Here is a 17220-nt window from a genome sequence, read left to right as displayed (position 1 = left end):
ATCAGTTAATTTGTCTTAAGTCTGAAAACCAAATTATGACTGAGCTTAGACATTTCTCAAGCGAGTTTTCACTCAACGTTTATTTACTCAAATATTTAGTATCAAATGTACTACTGTAATCCTTAGATTTTAAAAGACAATTTAGCAGTTTTACACCTTGCAAATTCAGTGGTTAACAAGGTATCTTTAAGCTAAATTTTGTGGATATTTTAACTTGATCAAAGTAAAAATGTAATGTAAAAACATTAAAAAAATCTATAAGCAATACCTTAACAACACTGTGAACACACTTTCTTTGAAATCACTGTTGCCTACTCTCCAAAGTTGGTTTATCTGGAAATAATATTATATTAGAAATAATATTAGAAGCTATTTTTACTACTGGATCTTCACTAATAAACTAATCAGACATACCCATTACACATTTTCACATTTTAACTCCACTTTTCTGCAGTATTTGCTAAGTCCTAGAATACAAAGTGGCAATATTTCAAAGTTCAAAAGTTGTAGTAATTTCTTAGAACATGAAGCTTTTTATAAAACACTTTATTTTGGCATTAAAAAATTAGCAAGATTATACATTATAAACTAAAAATAAGAATTTATGCCAGAGATGGATCCTATTAATCAGATGTAAGCTGTCATATAATGACCTATCTGTAACCTATAATACTATTAGTGAATATTTTCTACACCACAGAGAGAATATAATATCATACCAGTAGGTTTTGATTGTCCATGTTGTCAAGGACTCACTTGTGTGTACAGGACTCTTCCATTGTGCTCAGCCTCTTGATGTGGAATTGGGAGTTCACCAGTTCTGTACACTTTCCCACATGCCTCAGTTCATCTCTGATCTCTATCAGGAGACCCAATCCCCGAAACTCTGAAATCATTCCCATTTTGTATCAGCATTTGTAAGGAATAAGGTCAGGATTTTTTTTACACTATTGTTATATTAGCATTACTGTAGTGTTGCTAATGTGCTACATGCAATTTATAATCCTAAAAATGTATAATTCCCACATTTGTAGTTGATTTTGTGTGATCTTCACCTTCACACTATTTTATATGCCATTTATTGCTTATTAACGTACTATTTTTAATCAAAATAATATTAAGACCTGTATGCATTCAAGTAGTATTATCATTATTTATACTTACGCATCAAAAGAAGATTGCTGAGAAAAACATGACAGTATTTAACCTAAATGGCAAACAACAAATATCAGCAATGCATTGTGGTATATAACCAGAAAAGATGCTGTGTTAGATATGTTTTTAATTTCAATTATATATGCATTTATTAATGTTGTCAATATTATTACAGTTGCAATTTAACCATGGTGAGAATCCCTGCCTGTCATACAGGAGAATGGGGTTTGATTCCTGACAGGGAGCTAAGGAGCTTTAAAGCATCAAAGTGACATAAGAAAAGTCATTGTCAGAAGTGGGATATGAAAACAAGCCACCAGGGGAGACCGATGTAATAACTTCACCAGAAATATATTGAAAACAAATGGGCTGTCACTAAGGAAATTCATAGAGAAATACAGGTCCCACCATAAAACACCATAAGGAGTGCAAAATATGTTAAGTTATTTCTGTACTTCATCAGTGTCGGTAAAAGAGGGACTCAAGGACACAAAGACTCTAGTTTGGGATTCAGGCTGAGAAAGGGAAGTGTGACTTTGGACACAGGGCATTGCATAGAGGAACAAATGGCGCAACGAAACAAAATGCCAAAACCCCAGATTGAACCAGGGACCTTTAGAGCATCAGTCTAAGGCTTTCTCAGCTGAGCTATTTCAACCTCTGTTTACGATCTAACCTCTGCTGTCTGCAGTAGCCTCCCAAAGTTCCAGCATGAGTGCACGAAGAGGAGTGGTAGAGTGTTACGTAATCCAGCTCAGCTCTCTGAAGTTTGGTAGATACATCTTCTTCCTGAGTAATGTAGGATCAACTTCTTCAGGCTGGAGGAAGGGCTTGCATTTCGGCAGTAGTAACTGACTGAGTAGTGACTTCTAGGACCTGGTCTTATCAGGTTGCTTTGCCACATTTGTCAGTTCTGCTGAAAAGACCTGTCTCTAGGAAATTTAGGAAGCAGAAGAACGACTATCTGAAAGGTGACATGATCTGCTGCCTGTTTGATGTGATCATGAATGACACAGGAAATTCGAATTATTGCAATAAGACAAAACAAGATCCATAAAACACTGGCAGAAGTGCAAAATGTGAGAAGATAAAAAGACACCTGTTTCTGCCCGCTTTCAAAAAGGGGATCTTGCCCATGTGTGATGAACGTGATAATCACAATATTACAGAAATGACAGCAGCATTGAACATGGCGAGACGTGAAAGATTGTTAATTCCCTTCAAATACTCACAGTGTGTTTATTCTGCTGTATTAATTTACTGTGCTCATCAGGCAGTTACAAACCTGTTATCTACACACTGCTCCCAGAGCTGGATAGGTGACTCCAAATTCTACAGCTCTCTAGCAAAAGAGGAAGTCAGACTATAGAAATGGAGAAAATCTCCTCTTCAGAATGTGGAAATATATTCCTGAGAGAAGTCCTTTCTCGACGTTCAACACTCTCTGCAAGTCACCCATTCCCACCTTGCGCAGTGTAGTGGTTATCACATTCTCTTAACACACCAAAGGGTTTCAGTTTGAAAGCGGGCGAAAACAAGTGATCACTTTTCGCACATTTGTCACTGCTGAGGTTGCTTTATGGGTCTATTTTCTATACTGTGCTGATCAATTGGAAATCAAATGGCAAAAAAGACCCGTTCCCGCACCTAAGGTCAAATATTAGGAATCAAAACTGCTTGAGTGTATGGAAGCACACAGCTTTATCAAGATTTCCAAGTGCAAGATCTTTTTATTCATAAAAGACCCTATTTATGTTGTATGAGAAATATTAATACAGAATCCTTTTTCACCAAATAAATGGGGTTCCTGACTTCAGAAAGCCTTCTAGACAAATACTAAAAGAGCAAAAATTCAATTTGGTAAATGAAATGAAAACACATACCCTACCAAACCTTGAGTACAGGCCATTCAGGATGATAATACAAAACCATTTATAATTCAACAAATAAAACCTGTCAACTGGTAATCACCACTTATCATAAAAAAATAAGTAGCAATACACAGTAGGGGACTCTTGGGTGCAAGTTAAATCCATGCAAGAAGGGGTTTAGTGTTATATTTCCAAATCAGATATGCAAATGAGAGATCTGGCCCAGCCAATCTCAAAGCTCCCATGGTATGGAATGGAGCTGCTCCCCTCTTCTAGTTATTCACACTGGAGTTAGGTTACATATTAGCACATTTCATCTAACAGTTGCTCCAGAAACAAAAACGTAAACAAATGATCTGGAATGTGACCACACCTATGAGAATGTAGTTCAACAGATAACTTGTAAACCTTGTCATAAGATGTTTTTTGTTCTACAAAATATACTTTATTCTGCAAAAAAAACATCTCAAAAGGAACATCTCACACATATTAACACTCCATGTTATAAAAAACAACGGCGGAACGGAGATTGATTGTCCGTTATCAATCTTTGCGAGTGGGGGCGGATTTGCGCAATTAAGAGAGTCCCTCCAAATCTACCACTTGCTATTGTCCTTTAATCTCTGTATAGGTCCCAAAGTCCATTCCAGCGCTCCCTCCCCGTGGGGAAACCCCATTTGGCGACGTGGTGCTTCGTCCTCCTCCTGAGGTCCGCCAGGATCCTCTCCTCCAGCTCCCTCGCCCCCCACTTTATGTTGTGCCGGATGAGAGTGTTCCTCGCCTTCCACAGTCCTTGTTTTGTGAGGGACAGTAGCAGCCCCCACAGGTCCTGTGTCCCCTTGTCCAGTCTGGTGGGTGCCAGCCCCCAGCAGAATGTACTGGTAACTGAGCACTGCATCCTTTCCCAGGAGTTGCATAATGTTGTCCATTCTGCCCCACACCACCTTGGCGAAGAGGCAGCTCCAGAACACATGCTCCTGAGTCTCCTCGACAAAACACGTGTCCCGGGGGCAATGCGGATTCCTGGTTAGCGAGTGTCTGTAGAGGACCTCTCTGGTAGCCAGTCTCTGGTGCACAGCCATCCAGTTGAGGTCCTTCAGTTGGTTGTCAAGTTCTTTGGGCTGTGTCCTTTCCCAGACTTGTCTGGGAACCTGCAGCCTTTCGTCAGCGACCAAATGCCCCCTCACCTCTTTGTACAGGCCTCTGTGGTTGGTGCAGAGCTCTGGCTGTCTCGTGGCCTCGTACCTCCTGCTCCACTTGACAGCGTGGGTGTAGAACTTCGGTCGCCTCTCTGCCTTGGGCCCAGTGTTTGACCACTGGACCAAGTGCCTCATCGGGACGGAGAGCCACAGCCTGACAAAGTACTGGTACTTGTGGCCAATGGGCTCCTGCAGCGCCCGACAGAGGTTGCAGTAGAAGATGCAGTTGAGTTTCAGGGGGAAATGTGGGACATCTCGAACCCCTTCCTCGACCGGCTGACACATCCGGTTTTCGAGTGATGTACTCGTACTTGCCGCCCCAGACGAGGCCGAAGATAATCCCTTGCAGCGCTCGTCTGAGTCTGGCCGGCAGCGGGTACACCACCGCCAGGTAAACCAAAGCCGCCAGGATGTCTGCTTTCAACACCATCACTTTCCCTGTGTAGGACAGCGACCGCGTTTTCCACAGACCCAGCTTCGCGTTCACCTTGGCGATCCTCTCGGTCCAGTTGTTGGTCTCGTTGTCCTGGCTCTGGAAGGAAACCCCCAGTATTTTGAGGGGCTCCGTGCAGAGCTCGAGACCCTCCGGCGCCGTCGTCCTGTGCTTCCAGGGCCCGAAGAACTTCAGTTTGCTCTTTCGGCGGTTGAGCTTCGACCCCGAGGCTCTGGAGTATTGCTCCATGACCTGCAGGGCCCTCCTCAACCCCCTGTCCGACCTCAGGAACAGCGTCATGTCGTCAGCGAACTGGGAGATCTTCAGGGTTTCCCCCGCGCCTCCCGGTATCTCCAGGCCGTCGATGACAGGGTCCCGTCTCACCGTCTCTGCTAAGGGCTCTTGAAGAGCAGGTAGATGATGCCCTCCCTCATGGTGTCTCCGAGTTTCCCCCGGCGGAAGATCTCCTGCGCCACTTCCACCAGATCTGCCGCCAGGGTGTCCCAGAAGCAGGTGTAGAGTTCCTTTGGGAGTCCGTCCGGCCCCGGCACCTTGCCATTCTCCATGGACAAGAGCACCGCCTTCAGCTCCTCGGCCGTGATCGGACCCTCCAAGTCCTCCCTCACCTCCTCCGGTACTCGTGCCTTCAGCTCCTCCAGAAAAGCATCGCCTGCCTCCACCTCCGTCTGCTTTTCTGAAAAGAGCTCCGTGTAGAAAGCGGTGGCCGCTTCTACCTTGTCGCTCTCGTCCAGCACTTCCTCTCCATCTCCTCGTCTCAGGCCGTGGATCACCCTCTTTTTCTGGGCTCCTCGGACCTGATTGAGTTTGCGGAGCCTCTCCTTCAGGTCCTGTGCCCGGGCTGAATTGAAGGCTCCTCCCCCGTTAGCCGAGCTGTACTCCTCCTCTAGTTGTCTCTGGAGTCGTGCAGCTTCCTTCCTCTCCCTGGCCGCCTTCCGTCTGCAGTACATCTGCGCCAGGGTTCAGGTCCTGTCCTTCACCGACTCCCACCATTCCACCATGGAGCTGTAGCCGTCTCTCAGATCGACCCAGCTTGCGTAGTCTTTACGGAACAGTGCCCTGAAGTCGTCTTCCTCCAGTATCTCCCGGTTCAGCTTCCAGTACCCAAGACCGAATGCTGGCCAGGTCAGCAAACACTTCCTTCCGGATAGAGGGTTCCGCCGGAGCATAGACGTTAATTGCTCTCAACTTCTGCCCCCTCCAGTCGATCTCTGCGACCAGGATCCTGCCCTGCACCACCGAGAAGGAGGAAACCAGCGTCAACTCTTGGTTTCCGAGGAGGATTCCCACTCCGGAAGAGTGGACCCCTCCTACGCTCCAGCATGATTCTCCCTTCGTCCATTCCCTGGTGAATGTCAGCTTGTCACTTTCATCCTTCAGGTGGACCTCCTGTAAGAAACAAACTGAGAAAGACTTTGAGGCCAGATCATGAAAGACTCTTAGCCCTCTCACGTTAGTTGTTAGAAAGGTAAGTTTCACAGTCATGATTAAACAAGTGAAAGTTGAACCTCCTCTCTTTGTGCTTACAGTGGAAAACTTGGGAGTCTACATCTGGGCACTGTTTAGCCTAGATGTAACTCCTCTCCTTGGGTGCTGGGGGGAATATGCTGGGCTCCCTCCAGGTCTCGCTGGGGACTGAAAGGTAAACATGCTGGACAGGTCCAGCCCTACCATCAGTCCCGGCTCCAGGGCGGCTTCAAAGTAATCCTCATCTTCCTCGAGGAAATTCTCCGCCACCGCTTCGGGAAGGCTTTTTTCTTTCCTTTCTCCAGGAGTTTCGGGGACCTCCAGTTGCTACTGGGCCTTGGGTGAGGGGGGCTCCACTTCCTGGGCTGCCTCTTCCTGTTGTTCCTGAGCCTCGGGGGAGGGGGGCTCCACTTCCTGGGCTGCCTCCTCCAGTTGTTCCTGGGCCTCGGGGGAAGAAAGTTCCGTTTCCTCTAGGACGAGGAAACGGTTCTCCCTTACCACTCTTTTCTTTTGTCCTTCCGAAGGTGGATCTGCCCTGCATCTCTTCTCCCGCTTTCTCTTTCCCTTCTTGCTGGGAGTTATGAGGGCCCTTCCTCCGGTCAGCCATTTTGTCCGTCGTCCTGGCGGCCATCTTGTGGCACTGGTGCGGCTGGGGGTGTGGCCTCGGCAGTTTGGTTCTCTGCGGGGGAGGTGTTACCAGTTCCATTGGTACGTAAGGGTTGTATGTGAGGACTGTGATGGTCCTCTGGTTTGTCTTCCTCATAGGCTCAGGCCTGAAATCAGAGAAACCGGGGTGCTTACCTTTTTCTCTGATCATTTTCGTTGCCTTTTCATATGAGGCGTCCGTGGCCATGTAGGCCTCCATGCATCTCTCTGCCTTGTTGTCTTGCAGGCAGTAGAGATCTCCGGCCACCAACTGCAGGATCCTTCTCAGGAAGGTAATGAAAAAGGATTTCACAGTTGGCATCGTCTCTGTTTTCTTAGTCCAGTGGAACCGGATCAGTGTCTTCTTGTCTGCCATCTGGAAAGGAGAAAAAAGAAAAAAGGAGAGAAAGAGAGAGAACAAGGTCCTGTGGAGAGGAGGGTTTAGCTGCCCTCCTAAAGGAGCAGCAAGGGAGCCCTGGCCTTTGCCCTTGTGGGCAAAGCCCAGCTAGGTGCAGGCGCAGGAGGAGAGAGAGAGGGAGCGGATAGTGCTTCCGAGTCTCGAGGAAGAAAGTAAGCACCACGGGCAGGCCACGAGTATCTATTCCCAGCCAAGAGGCCAAGGAGGCAGAGAGAGAGAGAGGGAGAGGGAGCGGATAGCGCTTCCGAGTCTCGAGGAAGAAAGCAAGCACCGCGGGCAGGCCACGAGTACCTACTCCCAGCCAAGAGGCCAAGGAGGCGGAGCAAGAGAAAGGGGGAGGGGAGAGGAGAGAGCAGAGAGAGAGAACGTTGCTGCCGGATCCCACCCAGCTCAGCTGCTGCTTGGCCTTAACCCCCTAGTCTCAACCTAGGTCGATACCAGCTCAAGCACTCTTCAGGATCTTCGATCACCTTCTAGAACTTTGGAAAGACAGGAACTACGGGCATGCCACTTGAACTTGATCTTAGCCAAAAGCCCGATAAAATTGGATTCCAGCTCACTGGCCCTGCAAAACTTAGTTCAAGACTTTAAACTCTCAGACACATATAGATGTATATATCCCACAACAGCAGGATATACATGGTCAGGGAGGAATAGCAGCTCCAGAATTGACTATTGCTTTGTCTCAGAGAGAGTGAAAGTTGTTGGGGTCACTCTTCAGCCTGTCTTCTTCTCAGATCACCAGGCTTTAGGGTGTAGAGTGGAACTCAAGGGTGGGACTGTCTTTGGCCCAGGCCTCTGGAAACTCAACACAAAGCTGCTAGAGAACGAGGGGGTAGTATCCCGCTACAAGGAGAAACTATCACAGTGGCTGTCCTTGCAGTGTCTGTATGGGTCAGTAGGAGAATGGTGGGAGGAGGTGAAGGTGAGGACAAGGGCCTTTTTCATGGCTGAGGGAAGGAAGGCTGCTGCCAGACGGAGAGGAGTGCTAGCCAGGAAACAGAGGCAGCTGCAGCGTTTCTACACGATGCTGCACAGTGGCTTCAATGTGCTTGAGGATATCGCCCTTTTAAAAAAGGACATCCGAAGCATAGCGGAAGAAAGTAGTCGAGGAGTGCTGTTAAGAAGCTGAGTGCAGTTCTTGGAAGAAAATGAGAAGTGTACTCGCTTCTTTTTCAGGAAAGTGGTAGGCTCCAAGTCTGTCATGGAAAGTGTAGTTGATGAGGAGGGAAGAGAGAGAACAGAGCCGAGTGCTATCCTCTCCTGCATCGAGGCCTTCTACTCAAGACTGTACAGAGGTAAAGGATGAAGAAATTCATTTTTTTACCTCAAAGCTAGAAAACGTTTTGAGTGAAGAAGATAGGGAAGTACTTGAGAGGGATTTGACAGTAGAAGAGCTGAGACAGGCTATGGAGAGCATACAGAAGGGGAAAACTCTGGGTGCTGACGGGCTCCCTAAGGAATTTTATTGCACCTTTTGGGATCTGCTTCAGGATCCACTAATGCTCCTTTTCGAGGAAAGCTATAAGACAGAATTGCTGCCTGACTCCTTAAGAGAAGGCACTATCTCTCTCTTGTTTAAGAAAGGAGCAAAGAATGACATAAAAAACTGGAGACCCCTCAGCCTGTTAGGTGTGGACACTAAGATCCTGTCCAAAGCCCTTTTCCTGCGCCTAAAAAATGTAGTGGCCTCACTGGTAGGGAAAGAACAGACTTGTGGCATAGCAGGACGCCTGATGAGCCACAACCTGGCCTTGTTGAGGGATGTCTGTCTGTACTCGGAGGATCGCTCCCTCCCTCTGTGCATTTTAGGTGTAGACCTAGAAAAGGCCTTTGACCGCCTAAACCGGCAGTACTTAACATCGGTACTTGAGCACATGAAGTTTGGCCCCATCATGAGAAAGTGGATTAACCTGCTATACACAGGTAGCAACAGCAGAGTAATGGTTAATGGCAATAAATCACGCCCCTTCGAAGTCTATTCAGGGGTGAGGCAGGGCTGCCCATTATCCCCCTTGTTATTCATTTTGGCTATGGAGTTCTTAGCCTGTGCCTTGCGCCAGGATCAGGGGAGGAGAGGTAAAGACATCTCTCTACATGGATGACGTCACCCTGCTCCTGTCTGACAAAGCCTCAATTAGCAGAGCTCTGCAGTGCTGTGATCGTTTTTCTTTGGCTTCCTCCGCAAAAACTAACAAATCTAAGAGTGAGATTTTTTATCAGAACTGGAGGGAGCCAAAAGAAGGACATGATCTCAGGCTGCAAGAGAAGAGAATTAAGGTCCTGGGGGTGTATTTTGGAGAAGAGATGGGAACAGTAAATTGGCAGAACAAATTGCCAATCTTAAACAAAAAACTGATGCAATGGAAGGACCGAGACCTCACCATGACAGGTAAGGTGCTGGTCATCAAAGCCGAGCTCTTGCCTGTCTTGAATTTTCTGGCTTCTACCTTCCCAATCCCACACCATGTTACGGCGGTGCTGAGGAGATTGATGTTTCAATTTCTATGGGGTGGGAAGCAGGAAAGACTCAGAAGGGAAATAATGTACAGGCCGCTACCCTCAGGGGGGAAGTCTGTCCCAGATATTGCTACGAAGCTGCTGTGCATTTTCCTGGCCTCTGTGCTGAGAGGCTTTGCAGCAGCACCTGCAGCACCTGGACTTATTTTGCCAGGCTCTGGGTAGGTAGGGAGGTGTTCAGAGTGTGGGGTGTCAGACCCAAGCTGGATGTCCCACTCTCTGACACATGCCCTGCAATTTATGGGACAGTTAAAAGTTTTCTAAGATCTCACCCAATTGGCCATATTCCCCTCCGAGATGTCAGCGTCCAAAAACTGGAAGATTTCGTTGCACCCCAGAACAATAGGCAGACCCCTGTGGGCATTTTAACATCAGCCCAAACAAGGAAGGTGTGGAAACACACATCCTCTAAGTTTCTGTGCAACATTCACAGAGATTTAGCCTGGAGTGTCGTCCACCAGTGCTTACCGGTACGAACTTTCTTAGTTCTTAGGCCTCACCCCCAGCCCTCGCTGCGTTAGGGTGGGCTGCGGCGAGGAGGAGACTGTGACCCATCTCCTGTGGTCCTGCTTTTTTGCTAAGGCCTTCTGGGCACAGTTTGAAGATTGGTTGCAAGCTCTCTCGCCCCAATTTACCCTGACCGCTGCTTTCGTCATATACGGCATCTCTCCTGTCAAACTTCCTCCTGACGTGTTTGACAGGATCTGGGCCGTGGTGAACAGTGGGAAAGACGCCCTGTGGAGAGTGAGGAACATGGGGCTGTTCAAAGGCATCGAGGTCCCAGTCAAGGCAGCAGGTAGCCTGGCCCTGTTCATCACCCGAGAGAACTATTACCTCAGAGATCTGTGGAGAGAAGGGAGGGAGGAAGCAGAAAATCTGTGGGAAATAGAGAGCATAGGTCAATATCTCAAGAAACTGTGAAAAACATTATCATGTTTAAGTAAAGAATGTGATTTGCTTCAGAAAAAAGAAATTGTTGCTATGTAACTGGTACCGTGTCAAAATGTAATAAGATGTGATCATATATACTGTTTTAAGTATGTATATTAATGTAAAGCATTTGTGATGCCCTGTATTTGATTGTGAAAAGGAAATAAAAGTTCTTAAAAATCGAAATCGAAATCGGTTCACCCAGAGCAAGGCTCGGCCATTGCACTCCAGCTGTGCTGACCCCTGCGAATTCCCCAAATGTGGGAATCTCGACTGCATAATTTCTGGTAGTGGGGGACTGTGTTCACGCTCTCCCCTGATGTGCTTGGTCCAATATCAGATACGGAAGAGTTACGACACCACGAGCTGCGATAGGATCCTAGTTCGAAAGGAGTCGATGCCACTGCTGGTTCCCGGTTTCTTTTAGTTAGAGGTCCGGAGAAGCATCTCAAGCTGGTTACACTTCTCTTTCCGGACATTCATTCCCTTTTCAAAGTCAGTTGTTTTGCTGTGGTCTGCATTATTTAGGCTGATTATCGAGGTTAGCCTTTATTTGGTCATGGGGGCCTCAGTACTGTGTGCTAATTCTAAAGACAGATTCACCTGTTTTCTGATTGCTAGGTTCTGTACCAGTGCAGACATGTCAAATAGTGAATGGCTGTACCTCTATTGTATCCGTGCTCAATGAATGAAACCAGTAATAAATGAATATATTTATATTTATAGGTTCTTTTCAGAACAAAAGACCAGTAGAGACGCGATTAACAAACCAAGCGCTAGCTTTATTTGTTAACAACCACACAAAACCAAACACGAGGAGACGGAACACGTACACATCTTTATGGTGGTAATTACTTAACAACACGCTATACTCTTATAAGACTACACAGGGCGCTAGAAATACTAGGACATTATTTACACAGGTAGGGTCAGCCGCTTTTCATCATGCTGACCCTCAGACTCTCCCCGGCTACCACTCCCAGCATGCCCAGCGGTACTACGAGGGCCTAGGGGCGCTTCCTCCTCACCACCAGGCGAGGGTGTTACACTGCCCCCACCTGAAGCGTCTGGCGTCTCGCCGACGTCGAGCACCCCCCTCAGGCTGTACTCGTACTCGGCTAACTGCTGCGGAACCCTGCGTGAGCGGCCGCTGCGCCGCGGTGATGGCTGGCGACCCATGGACGCCCCACTATCGGCCGGCTCAAGCCCCGGCTGCTCCTCTAGAGGTTCCCCACACGGCTCCTCCTCCCGGGCCCGGTAGGGGGCCAGGCGGTCTCAGTGCAGGACCACCACTCTACCCCGTGTTCGCAACCGGACACGGTAGCAGACCTCGCCCACCACCCCGAGTACCTCAGCGGGCCCCTCCCACGACGGCGCCATCTTAGGGCTGAGGCCTTTGCGGCGGCGCGGGTTGTACACTCAAACCGAGTCCCCGGGCTGGAAGGCAGGCCCCCTGCAGCGCAGGTCGTAGTACCGCTTCTACCGGACCCCCGCCTGTGTCAGGTGGGTCCGTGCAAAGCTGTGCACCCGCTGCATCCGCTGCCGCAGGTCCCACTCGTAGTCCGGTCCAGCCGGTGGTGCCGACCCGTCTCCGGGCGGCGGGCCGAAGACCAGGTCCACCGGGGTTCGCATTTCCCGGCCCAGCATGAGCGAGGCAGGGTGCACCCGGTGGATTCCTGGACCGCGGTCCTATACGCCCAGAGCGCAAGGGGGAGGTGGCGGTCCCAGTCCCGTTGGTGTAGGGACACCAGGGTGGCCAGCTGGGTGGCGAGCGTCCGATTAAACCGCTCCACCAACCCGTCGCTCTGGGGATGCAGCGGTGTGATCCCCAGGCGCTGGCACACTCTGGCGAAGACCTGGGACTCGAAGTTACGCCCCTGGTCACTGTGTAACTCCTCCGACACCCCCAGCCTGGCAAACATCCCCTCTAGCAGTGCATCGGCCACCGTGGGGGCACTCTGGTCCGGGAGGGCGTAGGCCTCCGGCCACTTCGTAAAATAATCCATGGCCACCAAGACGTAGCGGTTCCCGGCCTCGGTGCGCCGAAACGGGCCCAAAACTTCCACCCCCACCCGCTCCATAGGAGCCCCCACCTGGTGTTGTTGGAGGGGGGCCCGAGAGCGCTCGGGGGGACCCTTCTGCGCCACGCACACTGCACACGTTCGGCAGTACCGCTCCACGTCCCGGTGGCAAAGACCCCAATAAAAATGGCCTCGGAGACGCTGCAGGGTTTTTTTACCGCCGAAGTGCCCCACACCCGGCTGGCCGTGCACCGCTCGGAGCACCGCCCCGCAGAGCAACCGAGGCACCACCAGCTGCCACCGTACCTCGCCACTGGAGGGTACCCGCCACCCCCGGCGCAGCACCCCGTCCTTTACCTCCAAGGCCTCCCACAGGGCGCAGAGGGCCTTGACGGACTTCGAGTGCGGGGCGAGCTCCTCTCGCGTAGGCCGCACTCCTGCTGCCCTCCAGCGGAGCACCGGCCCCACGTCAGGATCAGCTGCCTGACGCTGCGCCAGGTCTGGCAGGCCCACCCCCAGCGGCCCCTCCCGGGCCATGGCCGCGGCGCTCACCCCCGCCACGGCGCGGACAGCCTCCTCACGCTGCTCCCGCCGGGCGCAGTGATGGCAGTCCGCGGCCTCGCAGGGGCGCCGCGAGAGAGCATCGGCATTGAGATGGCGAGACCCCGCACGGTGCACGACAGTGAAGTCGTACTCCTGCAGGATCTCTATCCATCGCGCCATCTGCCCCTCTGGCTCCTTAAAGTGGAGCAGCCAGGTGAGGGATGCATGGTCGGTCCTCAACCGGAACCGGGTCCCGAACAGGTACGGCCTGAAGTGGTGGACCGCCGCCATCACCGCCAGCAGCTCGCGACGGGTCACGCAGTAGTTCCGCTCAGGCCTAGTCAGAGCCCGACTATAGTAAGCCACTACGCGCTCCCCATCCGGCCCCTCCTGTGCCAACACCGCCCCCACCCCCGAGTCACTCGCGTCGGTGTCGAGAATATACGGCAACCGCGGGTCGGGGTAGGCCAGCACGGGGGCCCCCACCAGAGCTTCACGCAACCGGCCAAAGGCAGTCTCACAGCCCGAGTCCCAGTCAAAACGGCGGCCCTTGTTGGTGAGGCGGTGCAGTGGGGCAGCGATGCTGGCAAAGTCCCGGACGAACCTCCGATAGTACGAGGCCAACCCCAGAAAGCTGCGGAGCTCCGCGATGGTGCAAGGAGTCGGCCAGCCCCTCACTGCGGCGACCTTACCTGGGTCCGTAGCCACCCCTCGCGGTCCAACAACATGTCCCAGGAAGGTCACCTCCCGCCGCAGGAGCTCGCACTTGCGGGGGTTGAGCCTCAGGCCAGCACGGCGGATGCAGGCCAGCACCGCCTGGAGGTTCGTCAAGGCCTGGTCGAAACTCCGTGCATGAACCAGCAGATCGTCCAGATACAACACACACTGGTTCCGCGGGACCGATGCCAGCACCCTCTCCATCAGCCTCTCGAACGTCGCCGGGGCATTGCACAGGCCAAAAGGCATGACAGTAAACTGCCAGAGGCCCTGGCCGATGGAAAAGGCCGTCTTCGGGCGAGCATCGGGAGCAAGCGGTACCTGCCAGTAGCCGCAGCGGAGGACCAGGGAGCTGAACCAGGTCGACCCGGTGATGTAGTCCAGGGCGTCATCTATCCTCGGCAGGGGGTAGGAATCTTTCCGGGTGACCTCGTTCAGCTTGCGGTAGTTGACGCAGAACCTCCACGAGCCGTCTTTTTTTTTAACCAGTACGGCTGGCGCCGACCACGGGCTCGCGGAGGGCTCAATCACCCCCGCTGCGGCCATCTCCCGGATCTTTTCCTCGGCGGCGGTCCGCTTGGCGTGGACCATGCGTCCCGGTGGGATGCGGATGGGCCGAGCGTCGCCGGTGTTGATCTCGTGTTGGACCAGGGCACTGCGGGTGCAGTCCTCATCCCTCGCCGCAAAGAGGTCTTTGTTCTGGGCGAGTAGCTCCTGGAGCCGCTGCCGCTGGTCCTGATCGAGGCCCTCGCAGCTCCGCTGGAAGAGGTCCTCAACGGCACGCCTCGCTTCCACGCAACGCTCGGCCCCCACCGCCGCCCTGTCTGGCCCCCCGGCCGACTCAGGGGCAGGATCCGGCACGCTCGCTCCCCGGCTCGCAGGCCTGGTCTGCCCCGGCGACTGACGCCGCCGCCGCCGCCGCCTCTTGTTCCCCCGGCTCCGGCAAGCCCGCGTCCCTCGGCCTTCGCCGGACCTGCCCTCCACCAGGTGCAGTCGCTCCCCCTGCCACACCAACTCCTGCCGGTCCAAGTCCAACCTGGCCCCCACTCGCTGCAGTAGGTCCAGCCCCAGAATGCAGTCCTCCTGGATGGGTGCAAGGTAGCAGGGGTGGCGCACCGTCGCTGCACCCAGACGGAAGGCAAGCACCCGTTTCCCCTGGACTGCAGCGAGCTGTCCCGTCACGGTCCTCAGCCGCAGGCCGGAGGCCGGAGGCCTCCCATCCTGGGGGGTTGGTGTCCTCGGTGTCGGGGAGGACGCCCGGCCGGAGTAGGGTTACTGATGAACCGGTGTCGAGTAGGGCCAGGCAGGGTTGGTCCTCAATCCGGCAGTGGAGGTAGAGGCCCCGGCTACAGCCGACTCGCCCCACGGTGGCGTGAGGGGCGCCGGTTTTTACAGCGCTCTCCGGAGCGGGGGTTGAGGTGTTCAAAGGGCGGCCTTCCCCGCGCTGAGCCGCCCCGTTCCTGTTTCCCGACGCCGATCGGGGAGAGCGAGGTTCGGGTGCCCGGCAGAACCGGGCTCGGTGTCCTCTCTTCCCGCAGCGGTTGCAAATCAGCGTGTGGGGCTGTTCCGCGGCGGTCGCTGCACGGGCTGGCTCCTCTTCCCCCTCGCTGGATTCCTCCTTCGCCGTCTCGGTCAGCCGGCAGGGCGCACTGCGTCTGCTGGCGCTTCCAGTCACCCCGAACACTACCTCAGCCCGTGTAGCAAGGGCCAAGGCCTGCTCTAGCGATGTTGGCGTGGCCAGCTGCACGTGGCGCCGCAGCTCCTCAGGCGAGAGGGCCTTGAGAAAGGCCTGGAGAGCCATCTCCCGCTGCGCCTCCCGGGGGAAAGTTGGGTATCCTCGGCGGGCGAGGAACATGACATCCGCGGCGACCGGGCCCAGTCGCTCTCCTGGTCGGCGCCGCCGCAGGGCCAGCCTCTCCCGCATCAAGTCCGGCGCCTCCTCTACACCGAAGCGCAGCTGGAGGGCTGCTGCCAGCGCCGTGTAGTCGCCTCTGTCCTCCTCCGGGACGTCCAGGAGCACCTGGCAGGCCGCTCCTTCCAGCGCCGCCGCCAGGTGGCCGGCCATCTCCGCCCGGCTCCAGCCATTCGTCCAGGCCGCGAGCTGGAACTGCGCCTCATAGGTCTCCCAAGGCGCTTCACCATCGTAGCGACCTGGTCGCACCCGCACCGATGGGTGTGGGAATCGCTGATCGGCTCCGGCAGGGAGGGCATCCTCTCTCCGGGGCGGCCGCCCCAATTCTACTGGCGGGACCACTACTGGGTAGCCCTGGTAAGGGCTGTGGCCACCTGTCGCACCCAGGAGTTGCTCAGGCTCCCTATGTGCGCCACCGATGGGTTCTGCGACTTTCAGCGTCAGCCGGCGCTTTACGGAATCGGGTAGTGTCTGCCACGAGTTGTTCATTCTGCCCGCTTCTGACACCAATGTAGCGTTAGCAGGTTTTTTTTCAGAACTAAAGAACAGTGGAGACGCGATTAACCAAGCACTGACTTTATTTAACAACCACACCAAAACCAAACACACGATCTACACACACATGAGGAGACTGACGAACACGTACACACTTAGGGTGGTAATTATCTAACAACACACTCTACTTTTACAGGACTACACAGGGCACTAGAATTACTAGGACATTATTTACACAGGTAGGGTCAGCCGCTGGTCATCGTGCTGACCCTCAGACTCCTCCCGGCTACCACTCCCATCATGCCCAGCGGTACTACGAGCGCCTAGGGGCGCTTCCTCCTCACCACCAGGCGAGGGCGTTACAATACAATGACACTTTATGAAAAACGATTACACAAAGGTATTCGGGTTTGCTTGAAGCTTTAAAAAAAAGTGATCTGAAACTACCCAGCTTACAATCTCTGAGGTAGTTGTCACTAAACTCGGACGTGATGTGCCACACATGTGCCATGTGCCTTTACTTTTGTAAAAAACTGGTATCGGGAAAATTAAAGTCGAAACCCAAAACAGTAACATATTTAAGAGTAAATGCCTCCTAATAGCTAGCAAGCGCTCCTAGTTAGCAAAGTTGTTTGTGTCCCAGCCTGTCACGCGGGAAACCGGGGTTTGATTACCGACGGGGAGACAGCTAGTTTTTTTATGATCAGATTCCAGTCTTTAATGCTGTGTGTGAGAGTTTACGTAACTTTCCTTTTCTCACATTTTCTGACGACTATTCCGAAGGAGCGCCCTATCAACTCCTAATACTTTTCAAAAATCTGCCTGCATGTTTGATTAGTTTTGTTTTACTTAGAAAAAGTTCAATATTGATCATAA

At 52.5% G+C, this 17220-nt stretch overlaps 1 non-coding gene and 1 pseudogene across 1 annotated transcript; one reads left to right on the top strand and one right to left on the bottom strand.

Annotated features, from left to right (window-relative positions):
• Nucleotides 1-2953: 2953 nt before the first annotated feature.
• On the bottom strand, nt 2954-3009 carry LOC148663610 (U7 small nuclear RNA). Its single transcript, XR_015939025.1, has one exon. It is a non-coding gene; the product is annotated as a U7 small nuclear RNA (small nuclear RNA).
• A 7812-nt stretch (nt 3010-10821) lies between these two features.
• LOC148663609 (U1 spliceosomal RNA) lies at nt 10822-10975 on the top strand (annotated as a pseudogene).
• Nucleotides 10976-17220: the final 6245 nt, after the last annotated feature.

Source organism: Lepisosteus platostomus, chromosome 5 (genome assembly GCF_059453375.1).
Source record: "Lepisosteus platostomus isolate fLepPlt1 chromosome 5, fLepPlt1.hap1, whole genome shotgun sequence".
In the NCBI taxonomy this organism is placed as follows: domain Eukaryota; kingdom Metazoa; phylum Chordata; class Actinopteri; order Semionotiformes; family Lepisosteidae; genus Lepisosteus; species Lepisosteus platostomus.
Note: the sequence above shows the minus strand (reverse complement) of the source record. Positions and strands in the feature narration are given on the sequence as shown.